General features: G+C 41.7%; 1 protein-coding gene and 1 long non-coding RNA gene across 6 annotated transcripts in view; one reads left to right on the plus strand and one right to left on the minus strand.

The window, feature by feature from the left end:
• The window catches only part of USP49 (ubiquitin specific peptidase 49), a 60,744-nt gene that overhangs the window by 28,831 nt on the left and 14,322 nt on the right, over nucleotides 1-17,591 (minus strand). The window lies entirely within an intron of this gene.
• On the plus strand, nucleotides 388-11,117 carry LOC309534648. Its single transcript, XR_014220822.1, has 3 exons — nucleotides 388-1,451; nucleotides 8,524-8,618; nucleotides 10,099-11,117. It is a non-coding gene; the product is annotated as an uncharacterized lncRNA (long non-coding RNA).

Genomic DNA, 17,591 nt, shown 5'->3' on the forward strand with positions numbered 1-17,591 from the left:
CTCACTGGACACTTGAAATGAGTAAGTGTTTGATTGCTTGGCAAAGCTTTTGTAAAAAGGAACGTTACAGTTAAGTTATTACATTAAGAAATAGGAATAAATCATTTCTCAATGAAAGCCATTTTTTATCTTTTTAAGAAATATATTCATTGATAAAATATGAAACACACACACACTAGAATGACATCAATATTTACTACAATAATTTCTAAGCTGAAATGTTGATCTGATGCTTGAAGTCTTTTGAACAGTTGACTGAATTTGAAGCTCTTATTAGTAATAATAAAAAGAAGAGAAACGACAGCCTGTCTACCCTGCACAAGGTCTGCGTTGCACAACTGGTGCAACTAGCTCCCTGCACTTCTCTAAATATAAAAATGAAAGAACCAGTTGTCAAAAGGTAGCAGGTGGACTGTAAAGCTGTGTTTGATTTCTAGCCTGGAGTTGGGTCATCACTGTTATAACACAGTTAGCATTTTCTCTAGTCTGTTAAAAACATTGCTGCTTATCTAGTAGGGCAGTAACCTTCTGTAATGATTTTTAGACATTCTAAGGGACAAATATAACCTCAGTAAACAGAGGCATACATTTCTGGGCAAATCAACAAATAAAAAAATCACATTCCCCACTCCCAAAAAAAAAACCCCTGGTAGAAACAGCCAACTTTATTTTAAAGTGGGATTCAGAGGTAGTGTCATTGATGCTGTTTAACAGATGGAGGAAAATAGGGGTTACTGACAATTCATTTAAGAGTGGGCAACACATAGACTAGTAGAATGATAAGAAGGCAAAGATGGCACATATCAGCTTTTAATGCCAGTTAAAAGTGTTTGTTTGACTACAATGTAGAAATGTTTAGCAGTGCCAGTCCTATTGGTGAAAAAGTGGCCTGAATTTATATACATTATCTATTGCTTTTAATACCAATAGCCATGAGGATTAGATAAGGATTCAAACAAAGAAGAAAACATTCAATTTTCTTGCATTACTTATAAATTAAGTTTTTTAAAATGTTATATTTTCAATGACTGATACAACCCGGGTGTCAATGAGTAAACTGATCTCAAATAAATTATTCTTCCACTGTGCTTTCCTGAACAGAACATTTTCTGCTGTGATCCATTTAGGAAAAATCAAGATTGCATAAAATTTTGCATTATTAGGAGAGCTGAGCCATTCTGGAAGAACATGCCACACATTCTCAAAAACATACCTACTATTCCCTCAAGGATCAAACTCAGGGAAAACTGGCTCTGCCAGGTTGTAGTACAAGCTAGATTGCAAAGTGTTGATTGGCTGGCACATATGACGTCCCAATCCCTCCTCCCCAGGGCAATTTAAGACAACCACATAGGAAGTTCAGTCAATGAAATGTACATGCAGTCCAACAGCCCTTCTACAGCATGGAGGAATGGGCAACACCGATTACTCAGTCAGCATTAGAAATGCTGGTAAGTATACCTGTCAATTAGATTGACACAGAGAAAGAGACTTCCGGAGGCGGCGCGAAACGTGTAATGGCGGTCCTCTTTGCGCAGCAAAGAGGGGCTCCGCAGAAAAGGGTTGTTCGCTACGGCGAAGCGACGACCCATTAAGTTAAACCACGAGCAGAGCGAGCTCGTGGCCGTGGGATCCGGCGGGCACCGAGAGCGACCCCCAAAACGAAGAAGGGACCCCGTAAGGGGCTCCGGAAGCGCGGAGGGGAAGCGGTGCTGTGGATTCATCGCTCTTTCTGCGGGAGTGAAGCCGCGCAGCTGCTACCGATGAGCGCCGACCTTTCTTCCTTTACATTGGATTATCAAGTAACTACTCGTGAGTAGGATCTATTTGAGATTGGATTACAAATTTGTGAATTCGGCTGAAAGCGGGAGACGAGAAAAAGGAAGTCCGTCTCCCGGAGGTGCTTAATGATCAAAGGCAAAGAAACTGACAAGCTGGAAGCAGTACAAAAGGGCTTTTAAATGAGAGACAGCATACGTCTGGAGAAATTCGGAAATTGAAGGGAAAGGCAAGTTATCTTTATTTTTCTGTGACTGTGTTTATTTCACTTGGGGTTTCTTCTCCGCTAAAACTTTCAAAACTTTAAAGACTTGAAAATCCCTAGTCCCGGACTTTGCAGCGGGCAAAAAGTTGTGTTGTGGATACACTTACAAAGTTGAAACAGATATTTAGAGGCACTACCGGTGGATACAATTAAGCAACTGTATTTTGCACCTTTTAGGAAACTATTGTGGCAAAACTGAGAGGGCTCTGCAAGAAGGAAAAGTTCTTCTCTAAAGACATTTATTAATCTAACTAACTGTAGGAACTTTAATGGCGACGGAAACTTTGTTTCTCCTTTCATGAACTGAACAATACTCCCTCTAGTGGAGTTTGGGATTTACAATTTCCTGAGAACTGACTTTGTTTTGTCTCTCTGTGGTTTGGTGACTCACTCTGAGGCCTGTCTTTCCCATGGAACTTTGGACAGTTTGACCTTGAATCCAAAGACAGGTGTGGAATGAGTGTGGAATGAGTGGTAAACCAAAAACAAGAGCTGCGTCGAAAGCAGGGAAAGGCAAATTGGTACAAACAACTTTGGTTTCCCAGGGCCGTAGATCTTCAGTCCCTGCGGTATTACAGGCTGTACCATTACCAACAACCCCAGCTGAAGAACCAGAACAATTAACAAGTGAAGATATGGCAGCTGGGGGATCCAACATTCTTTTAGAGGAAATGCTACAACAATTTGCAATTTTGAACAAAAAAGTGGATGATCAAACTGCAAAAATTGACTTAGCCACATCTTCAATCAACAAACTTTCTGAACAGGTGGCTAAGCATTCACAAGATATTGGAAACCTAAAGGACGTTGTGTCTGAAAATCGAAAATTGGCCGAGGCTGCGAATGAGAAAGTAGAAGCAGTAACTAAAGAAGTGGAGGAACTGAAAGGAGAGGTAAGGCCACTCCATAAACATATTACTGACCAGCAGGCCTATCTGTCTTTGGTGGAACTGCGAAACAGGGAAAATAATTTGAGATTACGCTCTATCCCAGAGATCGAGAAAGAGGACTTGACTGGCTTTTTGACAGAAGAATTCTCTAAATTCTGGGGTATAAACGAAGATACAGACTTTAAAATAACAACTGCATTTAGATTGGGAAGGGCTGCTGGGAAGGACAGACCTAGAGATTGTTTGATTATCTTAAGGACTAAGCAGGAGAGAGACAAGCTACTCGACCTACATTTCAATAAAGCACTTGAGATCCAGGACAGAAGAGCACAAATTTACAAGGACATACCTAAACAATTACTGGATCTAAGATCTAACTATACTGACCTAACTGGACTTTTGAGAGGCAACGGAATACCTTACAGGTGGGAGTTTCCACAAGGCCTTTCGTTCAAATACAAAGGAAAGAAGATAAAAATCAAAACGAAAGAGGATAGCCAGAAGTTCCTACACGACCACGGAGAAGACTTGCAGAAAGGAGCGGTAGCTATTTGGCCACCACCAGAGCTAGGAAAAGAGCCACCACCCTCGGATTTGGACAAAAAAGAAGACACCCAATAAGAGTAACAACAGATTGATACAGGATGTCTCTGCAGCTCTATAGTTGGAATATTAATGGCGCGAATTCCCCAGAAAAACGCAAAAGGATTTTCCATATATTAAAGAAAGAGAATTTGGACATAATCTGCTTGCAAGAAACTCATGTGACCAGGCTACACAGGAAGGTGTTAACAAATAAAAGATTAGGTCAAGAATTTATTTCATCAGATAGAGTTAAGAAGAGAGGCGTGGTGATTTACGCCAAAGAGAATCTATCACCAAAATTTTTGTTTAAAGATGAACAAGGAAGAATCCTGGCTATTGAAATTCTGACCCAAGGAGAAAAAGTTTTGATATTAGGAATCTATGCACCAAACGAGGGGAAATCAGAATTTTATAAGAAGCTGCACGAGACATTACTGGACTATCTGGACTACTCCAACATCATTATGATGGGAGATATGAATGGGGTCGTCTCTACTTTGATGGATAAGTCACAGAATCAGAATTTGACTAGAGACGGAAGACTACCAAAAACTTTCTTTGAACTAACTGACAATATGGACCTAATTGATTTATGGAGGACGAGAAACCCCCTAGGTAAAGAAGGAACCTTTTTTTCTGAGGCCCACCTGTCATGGACAAGAATCGACCAAATTTGGGCAACTAGAGGGCTGGCACCTAAGACTACAAAAATAGAAATCTGCCCAAAGACTTGCTCCGACCATAACGCTTTGAAAATGGAAATGAGATTTACTACTGCCGACTCCTTCAGATGGAAAATGAATGACAACCTGTTAAGAGATCAAGAGATTGTAAAGAAGGCCCAAAAAACCTTAAAGGACTATTTTGAAATCAACTTGAATACCTCGGTGGAAAAAAGAATTATCTGGGACGCAAGTAAAGCTGTTATGAGAGGGTTTCTGATACAACAGAATACAATTAAGAAAAAACTTTGGAATAGTAAAAAAGATAAGATATTGGAGAAGATAAGTGATGGAGAGAAAAAATTAAGAGTGAATCCAAAATCAAAAGAGACTTTAAGAGAAATCAAATTTCACCAGTCACAATATGCGAAATTGATTAACCAAGAAGTGGAATGGAAAATCAAACAAATGAAACAAAGATCTTTTGAATCTGCGAATAAATGTGGGAAACTGCTCGCTTGGCAGTTGAAAAAGAGACAAAAATTAAACTATGTTACCAATTTAGAAGTTGAAGGGAAAAACTTTCAGAAACCGGGAGAAATTAGAAAGTGCTTCCAGAAATATTTTAAAAAATTGTACACACAAGAACCCGAGGAGGCAACCGAGATAGAACAATTTCTGAAAGATAATGGCCTACCAAAATTATCTCAAGAGAAGAGATCAATCTTGAATTGTAAAATAACACAACAGGAAATCGAGGATGCCATTCAGAATATGCAATTAGGCAAATCTCCGGGCCCCGATGGACTTACCTCCAAATACTACAGGACTTTAAAAGACTATTTGATGCAACCATTAATGGAGGTTTGCAACCAGATTATGGGGGGAGGGAGGGCACCAGATACGTGGAAAGAAGCATTCATCACATTGATACCTAAAGTGGAAACTGAAAAGACTCAACTTAAGAACTATCGCCCCATCTCACTCCTAAATGTGGATTACAAAATATTTGCGGATGTCTTGGCTAACAGATTCAAAAAGGTATTAAATGCAGTAATCCATAAGGACCAAGCAGGCTTTCTCCCAGGTAGACATTTGTATGATAATACCAGGAACATTATCGATATTTTGGAACTCTTACAAACAAATATTAACACCAAAGCGGTGTTAATTTTTATTGACGCGGAGAAGGCCTTTGACAACATTTCTTGGAAATTTATGAAGAAAAACTTGGAAGGGATGGGAGTGGGAAGGGGGTTTGAGAATGGAATAGAGGCAATCTATTCTGAACAAAAAGCTAAGTTGATAGTGAACAATGTGGTGACAGAAGAACTTCATATTGAAAAAGGAACACGCCAGGGGTGCCCCCTATCCCCTCTGTTGTTTATTTCAGTCCTGGAGGTTTTGCTGAAAATGATAAGGGAGGATCGGCAGGTACAAGGAATACGGGTCGGAGCGAAACAATATAAACTGAAAGCATTTGCAGATGACTTAGTTTTAACATTACAGGAGCCAGAATCTAGCACAAAAAGAGTTTTGGAATTGATTCAGAAATTTGGTCGGGTGGCGGGTTTTAAGTTGAATAAACAAAAGACTAAGGTGTTAGGGAAAAACTTGACGGTTACTGAAACAGAGGGGTTTCAGAGGGAAACAGAACTAAACATTGTTAAAAAAGTGAAATACCTGGGGGTCAATCTGTCCTCCAAGAACTTGAACTTATTTAAAGACAATTATGAAAAATGTTGGTCAGAAGTCAAAAAAGATTTAGAAATTTGGTCAAGATTGAAACTATCCTTGTTAGGCCGAATTGCAGCTATAAAAATGAACGTTTTGCCAAAAATGTTGTTTTTGTTTCAGGCTTTGCAGATCGTGGACAGAGTGGACTGTTTTGGAAAGTGGCAGAAGGATATTTCTAAATTTGTCTGGCAGGGCAAAAAGCCCCGAATAAAGTTTAAAATATTAACTGATGCAAAGGAGAGAGGGGGGTTTGCCCTGCCGGACTTAAGGTTATATTATGAAGCTGCGGCCTTCTGCTGGATGAAAGATTGGATTTCATTGGAAAATACTGATGTCCTAGATCTGGAAGGCTTTAACAATTCGTCAGGTTGGCATGCGTATTTGTGGTATGACAAGGGGAAAACACATGGAATGTTTAAAAACCATATTGTCAGAAAAGCAATATTTATGGTCTGGAAAAAATACAAAGACTTATTGGAAAGTAAAACTCCGAGGTGGATTTCACCAATAGAGGCCAAAGCTCGGAAAACATCCAATATGGAGGCATACTGGCCGAAATATTGGGAAATAATAGAAAATATTGGAGGTAATTGGAGGTTGCAGAGCTTTGAAAAATTAAAGGATAAGGTGCAAAACTGGTTACATTATGCCCAAATTAATGAGGTTTTTAAGCAAGACAAAAAAATAGGATTCCAGGTGGAAAAATCGAAACTTGAGACAGAGTTGTTAGAACCAAAGACCAAGGTAATTTCGAGAATGTACAACTTGCTGCTTAAATGGAACACTCAGGATGAAATAGTTAAAACAGCCATGATAAAATGGGCTCAAGACATTGGTTACAATATCATGTCAGAAGACTGGGAAAAGTTATGGACCACCGGTATGAAGTTTACGGCATGTAATGCCTTGAAAGAAAACATTATGAAAATGGTATACAGGTGGTACATGACCCCAGTCAAACTCGCTAAGATATACCATTTGTCTGATAATAAATGTTGGAAATGTAAGGAGGCTGAAGGGACATTCTTTCACCTCTGGTGGACGTGCCCAAGATTGAAGGCCTTTTGGGAAATGATCTATAATGAGTTAAAGAAGGTGTTTAAGTACACCTTTCCCAAGAAACCAGAGGCCTTCCTTCTGGGCATTGTCGGCCAGAAGGTGTTAAAAAAGGATAGAACTTTTTTTATGTATGCTACAACTGCAGCAAGAATTCTTATCGCCAAGTATTGGAAGACCCAAGATTTGCCCACACTGGAGGAGTGGCAGACGCAACTGATGAACTACATGGAACTGGCTGAGATGACTGCAAGAATCCGGGACCTGGGAGAAGAGGCAATGGAGGAGGATTGGAAAAAATTCAAAGACTATTTGCAAAAGTATTATAAGTTGTATGAAACATAAGATGTCGTATGATTTAGAACGTTAGCCCCAGCAATGAAGTTTAATTATTTAAGAAATTGTTAACATTTGGGAAAGAACCAAAGTTTAAATGGGTTAAATGATATCAGGTTATATTTTTAGAGTAAACGGAGAACAAGAGATTTAAACTTAAATTGCAATTGAAAATATAAAGAAAAACACGAAATAAGGGTATAATTTGCTGATGACTTTATTATCAAGAATGCACTATGCGGGAGACGTGGGGAAGTCCGATGGAAATTTGAAATAAGTTATTGAAATGGATGTTATTTTCTGTTCTTTTTCTTATCTTTTCTTTTATTCTGTCTTTTCTTATTTGTAATTTGGAAAAATGTAATAAAAATTATTATAAAAAAAAAAAAAAAGATTGACACAGAGAAAGAGCACACCATGAAGGAGGAAAAACAATGCGGTGTCTGCTGTGCACACTACACACAGCAAAAATGCCTTTCAGACTCTCACAGGCATGGATGGATTAGAATGGCCTGCAAGGCAGGCCCAGATTATGTGCTTTAAAAAAAATAAAAATAAAATGTAAGCCAGTCTCTAGTCCTCAGAGATGGAAAATTATGAAGCAAAATCTGCAAGCACCTTCTAAGTGATTTCTTTGAGATAAGTCAGTCTGGCTACTACCACCCCTCAGTGTTTTTAACTAATCAAGTCAGAACTTGATTGTTGAGTGCATTATTTAGATCAGGGATCAGCCAACTTTTTCAGCAGGGGGCCAGTCCACTGTCCCTCAGACCTTGTGGGGGGCCAGACTATAAGTTGAAGACGATGAAAAAATGAATGAATTCCTATGCCCCACAAATAACCCAGAGATGCATTTTAAATAAAAGCACACATTCTACTCATGTAAAAACACCGGGCAGGCCCCACAAATAACCCAGAGATGCATTTTAAATAAAAGGACACATTCTACTCATGTAAAAACACGCTGATTCCCGAACCATCCGCAGCCCAGACTGAGAAGGCGATTGGGCCAGATCCGGCCCCCGGGCCTTACACCTACCCATGGTTTAGATGCAAGGCCTTAGAAATTCCTGGAGGCCTAGAGAGCTACTATTTACCTCTCCCCTTTAGTGCACTTTACCTACCTACTATAGTTTTCTAATCCTTGGTGTTCAATGCACTAGTTCTAAAGACTGACTATAGATTTCTCCCTTTGCCCTTCCTTCCTTTCTAGCCACCAGGATACAGTGTTCCTATGCTTGATTTATCTGAGATCTGATGCTCCCTTGCCTAGAAGTTACTTTCTATGAATGCTACCGCACGATAAATGTGAGTGGATGTTAAACACACAACCAGCCCCCTTCCATGGTAAATGAAAATGTGAAAACTTTGCAAAGAGACTTAGGCATGCCCTCTGAATAGTTAACTTACAGTAAAATGGTAAGTGCATACACTCAGAAGTTTCTTTGTGTGTAATGGGACACACACACACACACACACACACACACACACACACAGCTTAGGCTTTTTTTGTTAGGAAGAAGCAGAAGGGTTCGTGGTGAGGGGGATAAGTTTCAATGAAAAACAAACAGAACTTAAATACCGTATAGGCAGTTCACTACGCTTAAAATTAGTCAACTTGAAACTTGCACACATTTAAATTACGTGACTGAATTTATTCTATTGCATTTATATCCCACCTTTTTCTCTATGGACCTCAAGGTAGTCTACATGGTTCTCCCCATCCTTGCAATCCCCACAACAACCCATTGAGGTAAGTTAGACTGAGAAACAGTGACCTAGTGAGCTTCATGGCTGAGTGGAGATTTGAACCCTGGCCTCCCAGGTCCTAGTCCATCACTCCAAACACTGCACCAGTGGTGGCGAACCTATAGCACGTGTGCCAGAGGGGGCACTCAGAGCCCTCTCTGTGGGCACATGTACCGTTGCCCCAGCACAGAGTTCGTTACTAGAACAGTGTTTCCCAACCTTTTTTGGGCAAAGGCACACTTGTTTCATGAAAAAAATCTCGCGGCACACCCGCTCCGGCCCTAAATAGGGCAAGCCACGCCCCCTCCAGCCAGCTGATTGGCTGGCCAGGAGGCGTGGCCGGATGGGATTCCCCTGCTCTCGCGGGGGCTGAGATGGGATTCCCCGCTCATGTGGGGGCGGATGGGATTCGCTCGCTCGCCGCCCCGCGTGTGCTCGCCGAGCATGCGCAGGCCCAGTAGCGAGCGGCGATGGGGCTAGCCGGAGAAGAGAGGGCGAGCCCCCTCCGCTCCGGCCCTAAATAGGGCAAGCCACGCCCCCTCCAGCCAGCCGATTGGCTGGCCAGGAGGCGTGGCCGGATGGGATTCCCCAGCTCTCGCGGGGGCTGAGATGGGATTCCCCGCTCACGTGGGGGCGGATGGGATTCCCCGCTCACGTGGGGAAGGGCGTGATGCCCGCAACCCCACCTCCTGGGGCAGGCCCGGAAGTGCAGGCCCAGTAGCGAGCGGCGATGGGATGTGGGAGCTCGCTCGCTCGCCGCCCCGCGTGTGCTCGCCGCCGCTGCCCCGCCTCTCACCGCCCAACTCGCCCGCCTCCCTCCCACGGAACACAAGGCAACGTTCCACGGCACACTAGTGTGCCACGGAACACGGGTTGGGAAACACTGTACTAGAAAGCCAGGAATCGAGGCTCGCCATTGTGACGCAAACACAGGGACAGATTTGTACTGGGTGCTTCATTATTTTGCTCAGAACTGTAATCTTTGTTATAATTTTCTCATGCAGCATGTTTTATATTCCTGTGTTCAAATTTTTTGTAGACTCCAAGTCAGGAACACCAAAAAAGGAATACAGCAAAAAAGAAGAAGAGAAAAGCAAGAACAGAGAGTGGAAGATCGTTGAATGCAATGGGAAAGCGTTCTGACTTCTCTGCAATTAAAGTGTTGTGTGTCACACATCAAGTGTCAGACGGCACTTTGACACCAACCACAAAAGCATTGCCCAGCTTGGTGAAACTGAAACAAAAGAGTTTCTCAAAGGGAAACAGAGGAAATACCATTCCCAGTATCTTAAGTTTTTCCAACTCTCTTTCTAGAACAGATCATCTGACAGCTGCCAGTTTTCAAATTTCACTGTGCATAGCAAAACATGGTAAGCCCCTCTCTGATGGGGATATTATCAAAACGGCTATGTTGTCTGGAAGTAATTCCCTTTTTCATGATTTCCCAAATAAGGATAAAATCACTGAACAGACAACCACAAGATGTAGGGGAAACGGCAGAAAGGATGTTTTGTGATAGCAAAACCTTGCAGAGAAAACAGCAGGTTTTTGAAATAGACCTTGGACAGCTGAAATATTTTCCAAATTGAAAAAATGCATTTAGAAAATTCCACAACATTTGCAGACAATCTTACAAGCCATCGGGAAACCTGCAAGGCATTTCCTAGCGTTGTAGCAGTTGTTTTTTCTAAACTGAAACCTCAGTACAGTGGTACCTCAGGTTACATACACTTCAGGTTACATACACTTCAGGTTACAGACTCCGCTAACCCAGAAATAGTACCTCGGGTTAAGAACTTTGCTTCAGGATGAGAACAGAAATCGGGTGGCGGCGGTGCAGCGGCAGCAGGAGGCCCCATTAGCTAAAGTGGTGCTTCAGGTTAAGAACAGTTTCAGCTTAAGAACAGACCTCCGGAATGAATTAAGTACTTAACCCGAGGTACCACGGTATCCCAGTTAAATTGCCGCATTGGCACTTGATGATCAAGAAGCGGTTTTGGGTTGCTGTTTGGACACTCGGTCTCTCAAATGTTCGCCATCACTGTACTACACTATGCTGGCTTTACATGCTTGGCCGTTGACCTGTACGAAATCACACAAGGCAGAAAGTTTAAAAGCTCATCTGGTGTGGAAAGTGCTTTTAAGCTCTCTGCGTTGCTTACTGGGCTCTGGAGGCCTTTGTGAGATTTCATGGTGCCATTCGAGATCTCGTGATGCCTCTAGAGTCCGTGCGAGAGCTTCCCAGAGCTGAATAAGACAACAGGAGTGTGACTTTACTTTATCTCCTTCATCTCTCTGTGCTTTTGATACCACTGACCATGGTGTCCTCCTGAACCATCTATGTGGGATAGGTATTGGGGGCACTGTATTCCAGTGATTCCACTTTCCAGGTTCAGTTCTCGAGAACAGCACTGTTTTGCAGGGTATGATTTTATCTGCATGCTATTTAACATCTACATGAAGCTGTTGGGAGAGATCATTAAGGGATTTGGAGCACATTGTCAACAATACGCCAATGAAACTCTATTTCTCCATAGCCTCTTTCATGTGGCGGAAGCTGCCCTTTGAAATGTGCTTCCCATAGTACTGGCATTTAGGTAAAGGTAAAGGGACCCCTGACCATTAGGTCCAGTCATGACTGACTCTGGGGTGGTGGCACTCATCTTGCTTTATTGGCCGAGGGAGCAGGCGTACAGCTTCTGGGTCATGTGGCCAGCATGACTAAGCCGCTTCTGGCGAACCACAGCCGCGCACGGAAACGCTGTTTACCTTCCCGCTGGAGTGGTACCTATTTATCTACTTGCACATTGAGGTGCTTTCGAACTGCTATGTTGGCAGGAGCAGGGACCGAGCAACAGGAGCCCACCCTGTCGTGGGGATTCGAACCGCCAACCTTCTGATCGGAAAGTCCTAGGCTCTGTGGTTTAATCCACAGCGCCACCCGCGTCCCCGGTGCATTTAGGTGCCTACCCAGTGCATTTACGTCCCCTGGCATTTAGGTGCCTGCTTCAAACTCAACTGTTCACCCAGTCTTTCTCTGAGGGGGTGATCCAGCTATAGTGATGTATTAATCTGATCTAATTGTTTGTGATATATTTTGTACATGTTTTATGAATGTAATTTTATTGCTGATTTCATGCTATTCAGCCCTATATTTTTCCTTAATGTTGGTGGTACACCAGTTTTTGAAATAAATAAATAAATACATATTTGTGTACACTTCAAATCTAGTGGAATTGTGCCAAATAATGATCCTTTATTGTAAATCAATTAGTAAGTCTTTCTAGTTTACAGCTAAGCACAATTATGTGCCATAGTTCAAAAGAAAAGTATATGGAAAAATACAGATCTGTCAAGGCTCAGTACACAGAATGTATCCAGGTCTAGTTTTTTTTAAAATAGAAGTAGACAGGCCATGTCAAAACTTCACAGGCAATGAATTCTGAATTCAATAAGTGTCGTTAACAGTTGGAAAGCATGGAATTTCAAGGACTTCAATATAAAGTGGAAGGTTGTCAGGAAGCCAGTAGTGCAAGACCTCTGAGAGAAGCCATGCATATACTGCTGCAAAGTGAAAGGAACAATGAAAAGAGTACCAAGCTGCTATATAATTTCCCAGTTAAAATGGGACAGTGATGAAATATGTAATGTAATTACCGTATTTTTTGCCCTGTAGGACGCACTTTTTTCCCTCCAAAAATGAAGGGGAAATATGTGTGTGCGTCCTATGGGGCGAATGCAGGCTTTTGCTGAAGCCTGGAGAGCGAGAGGGGTCGGTGCACACCGACCCCTCTCGCTCTCCAGGCTTCAGGAAGCTATCCGCAAGCCTTGGGAGCCTGCGGGAGTTCCCACCGGGCTCCCAAGGCTTGCAGACAGCAGCCTGCAGCCCGAAACCTGGGGAGCTCAGCGGAGTGCGCCCCGGGCTTCGGGCAGCTCTCAGCAACCTTTGGGAGCCCAGCACGAAGTGGCGCCGGTCTCCCAAGGGTTGCAGAGAGCTGCCTGCATCCCAAAGCCTGGGGCGCACTGTTCAGCGCTCCCCAGGCTTCAGGCAGCTCTCCGCAAGCCTGGGGAGGCCGGCGCGACTTCCCGCGAGCTCCCTAGGCTTGCGGATAGCAGCCTGTTCTGGGAGCTGGGGTCGGAGGAAGCTCGGGCTTCCCCCGCGCCTGGGGGGAAAATTTTTTTTTTCTTTATTCCCCCCCCCAAAAAAACTAGGTGTGCCCTATGGGGCAAAAAATACGGTAGCACCTGGGACAGGTTATAAGCTAGCAAGATAATTTCTGACGGGGAGGAAAGCGCATGCACATGCACACACACATATACAGCTTCTACCCCAGAAACTTTGACCCTGTTGGATGGATGGAGAACTTCTAGCATGGGACAGACACTCTCCTTTTAATAGTTCCAAAACCAGTTTGGAGTGAAGCAATTTTCTTCACATTTCTCATTTTTCTTTGTAATAATTAATTGGGGGGAAACTGTTATATAAAGTGAGCAATTGTCCCTGAGAATAATTTCCTCATTAAGCATGCAAGAACCTGAAGAAATTAAAAAAGGATACTAAAAGCTCTGTCCTGATCATGTTTATGCTTCAGATTGTATTAAATAGGATAACACACTTGGTGGTAGAACAGTTAACTTCCATGAATGGAAATATCAGAACAAGCTCTAAAATGCACCATCAAATAATGCTAAAAATCTGGTTGTTCCATTTCAAATCTCACTTGCTAAATAGGTAAAGTGCCAGAATTCATCTGGCTTTACTGACCTATTAAAAAAAAGACCAGCTTGCAGAAAGGCAACATATGAATGAATAAATACTTTCAAATTGCTGTTCCACAATCAGACAGAAATGTCTGTACGTTATCTACAAATTCTATATAAATTGCCATATGACAATGCATGTTCATTGTACGACTTGATTAGTCTCTAGAACCATAATGCCAATGTCTTAACTCTGTTGCTTTAAAATCCACCCCTTATTTAAATACACATAGCACCAGTGTCAAACGCATTCACACCACATTTATGCCAAGACGGACAGAATGCTTTAATCTAGTTCCTTTTTCTAAATGAAGGACTATTTTGAGATTATTTTGGAACTGGAATAAAGACTATTTGGGGTCACAGCTGCTGATCTTTTGAAGAAGCCTGGGGAACAAAGCACTAGTGAAACAGAAATGCAAACCAGATTCCTTTCTCAAATTATTCATTTAACATTTCTGATCACATGTCACTTCTTAAGTCATCTGAATGCTCAAGAGGTTCCATAGGAAAGCTTTCCACCCTCTGACTTTTTAAAATCAATAATAATAACAACATATTCAAACGTATCTTGTGTGGTTTTCTTTTTATAGCAAGACTTGTCTGTGTATGAGAGAGAGTAAATTCAGCTGTAGGACAGCATTTCTCAATTAGGTCTAACGCCACCCACTGAAATTAACTCAGAGATTATGAATGCAGTGCAGCACTTCACAGAAAAGCATACAGAACAAGGAAAAATAGCCATATTCACTATTTGTTAGAATTGCTCAGCTGCTATCCCATGGCAGTCATATAAGCAGGCACACAGCTGTGGCCCACATTTCTTGATCTGAGCTTTCACAGAATGGATAGAAATAATACAAATGCAGGGAGTCTTACTACGTATGCCCATCCCCTCTTTTGTGCAAAGTAGTAACTAGACTGATCTACCACGATAAAATTTTGCTTTATTTTCCATGATCAGCTGTTCAATACCTAACAACTTTTACTGATTAAGGCTCTGTGACACTTTTTATGAAAATGATGAATTTCTCAGGTCCTCGCATCATTATCTGAATAATACAGTTTATCCCCACAGAACAGGATTCTGGGGAGTTCTTGTATGTTTTAGAAGCTTATTAGGGACTGAGAAGATCATCAATGGATTATAAACATCCCTGAAAGAAAACATGCCTATTGCAATGTGCATCAGAGTGCTGGTTGTATTCTAAGGAACATAGAAAGCTGTTTTATATAGTCAGATTATTGGTTCATTTTACTCAGTACAATCAAACCTTGGCTGTCAAACAATTGGCTTCCGAAATGTTCGACAACCAAGGCGTGGCTTCTGATTGGTTGCAGGAGCTTTCTGCACTCGATCGGAAGCTGTGTCGGACATTCAGCTTCTGAAAAACGTTCAAAAACCAGAACATTTACTTCCAGGTTTTCAGCGGGAGCCGAGGTTTGACTGTATTGTTTACACCAACTCTCTGTGACTCCAAGGTTTCTGATTGGGGACATTCCTAGCCCTGCCTGGGGATGATGGGGATCCAACCTCAGAACGTCTGCATGAAAAACATGTGCTCTATCACTGAGCCCACCCCCTAAGGCAGACATTCAGTCTAGGAAGTACAATGGTGGAGACAACAAGGGTCACAAAAGTGCCCTGCATTGAACTTCGACACTAGAAAAAATTATTCAACTTGGGTCCCCAAGATGTTGTTGGACTACAGCCCCATCATCCCAGGTCATTGACGAAGGATGATGGTAATTGTAGTCCAACAACATCTGGGGTTCCATATATTTAAAAAGGCTGCCCTATAAACATGCCCCAGGAACCTTGGCTGTATTAAAAATTTCCACAGCAAAGACGACAATATGGGAAAGATCTGTTGAATATGAAAACAATTGCCATAGAATACGCTGTTCTAAAGAACTATACCAATCTGAAGACTTTTCTTACATTGCCATAAGCAAGTATATATAGTAACTTACAAGAGATTTACAACTCACAAAAGTTCTCAAATGCTGCTTACTATTAAAAGCACTAATAATAAAAATAACAGCTCTTACTTTAGCCCTGTTATGGCACCAGTCTCAAAACCAGAAGTTTTGAGAGGAAATCATTTTAACTGGAAAAACTGCACAGGATTAAGCCAGGGGAAAACCCACCTTGCAATGTTGAATTCCTCACGCCACATAACATCTAGTTTGGGCCTTACTTCTATTTAACAAATGAAGTGTCTATCCTTAATACTCAACTCCTATATCTTTCATACCAAAAGGGAATATACATTTATAGCACAATAATGATAATGATGGTGATGATAGTGATAGTGATAATACAGGTGATCATTACACAGTGGTGACCTGCTACATATACCGTAACCACTTGGTAAATCATTTGTATATGTTTCCAGGCAATGAGGAAAAGAGTGTTTTGCCAGGTACCTGATCAGAACTCTGGGGAAGCAAAGGAGTATTAAAATTATCCTCAAAAACCTGCCAAAACCATAAAGATTGTGTAGTAATCGTAAATTACTGCTTCATAAATGGTTGTTGGCACTTCCTCTGAGTTGGCATAAAAGAGGGTAGAACAGAAATATGGGATCCCCCTTTAAAAAAAAAGAATGCTACATTAGCACATACAGTACACTGTTTGTTAATGCAAGCAATATAAGACTGGGAACAACTTTTCCCATTTACTGCATATCTCTAGCCATGTCAGACAATTACAATTTATTTATATACTCCTTTTCAGCCAAAAGGTTTGTAAAAGTGGTGATCAGTATATTAAACAATATACAGAGTAGACTACAACTGTATCCATCAGTCGCAAAACAATACAAGGGAGCAAAATCACAACAATATGGTTCTTTGTAGTGTAGAAGAGACAAGAAGATTTACTCTACAGCAAGGGTCAGCAAACTTTTTCAGCAGGGGGCCGGTTCACTGTCCCTCAGACCTTGTGGGGGGGCCGGAATATATTTTGAAAAAAATAATAATGAATTCATATGCCCCACAAATAACCCAGAGATGCATTTTAAATAAAAGGACACATTCTACTCATTTAAAAACACGCTGATTCGCGGCCCGGATTTAGAAGGCAATTGGGCCGGATCCAGCCCTCGGGCCTTAGTTTGCCTACCCATGCTCTACAGGATATCCACATATGACTTCAACTGAACAGGATCCTCTAGAGAGAAGACATAGTATTACGTAATCCTGATTTTAAAATGTATGTCAATACAGAAGTTACACACTTCCTAAGATGATTAATGAAGTTCATTAATAAAAGCCTAAGGGAAAGCTCTGCCTCAATATTCACATATGTGCTTAACAAAAAAGGAACTCTTCAACTGAACCTGAAATGTGGGAGAGGGCAGGGTGACATGCTGGGAGAAGCACTGTCTGAGATATTCACAAACTACTTAACTAAACTGATTATGTTAACATGAATGCAGCTGTAAATAGCTGACATGTTAATATTCATATATTTCAATTTTATTATTGAATATGAAAATAGTTATAATGGACACTAGAACGACAAGCTCCTCTGCCAAAAGGGGAGAGTTTAGTTTTGAAATACTTGCATAGATTCTGCCATTGCTACTTTTCAACATAAAAGTTATGGGCACCTACCTAAAAGTAACAGGCTGTTATCTAGCCCTTCAATGCTACACAAGGCTCCACACATGCACCTACCATGGCAAGTTTCCCCTCTGCTCTGGTAAGCTTGGGAAGGGGACAAGGGCTCATCCCACAGTTGTGCTGGCCTTAAGGGTATTCTAA

This window comes from Podarcis vaucheri (genome assembly GCF_965113315.1).
Source record: "Podarcis vaucheri genome assembly, chromosome: 6".
NCBI classification, from domain to species: Eukaryota; Metazoa; Chordata; class Lepidosauria; order Squamata; family Lacertidae; genus Podarcis; species Podarcis vaucheri.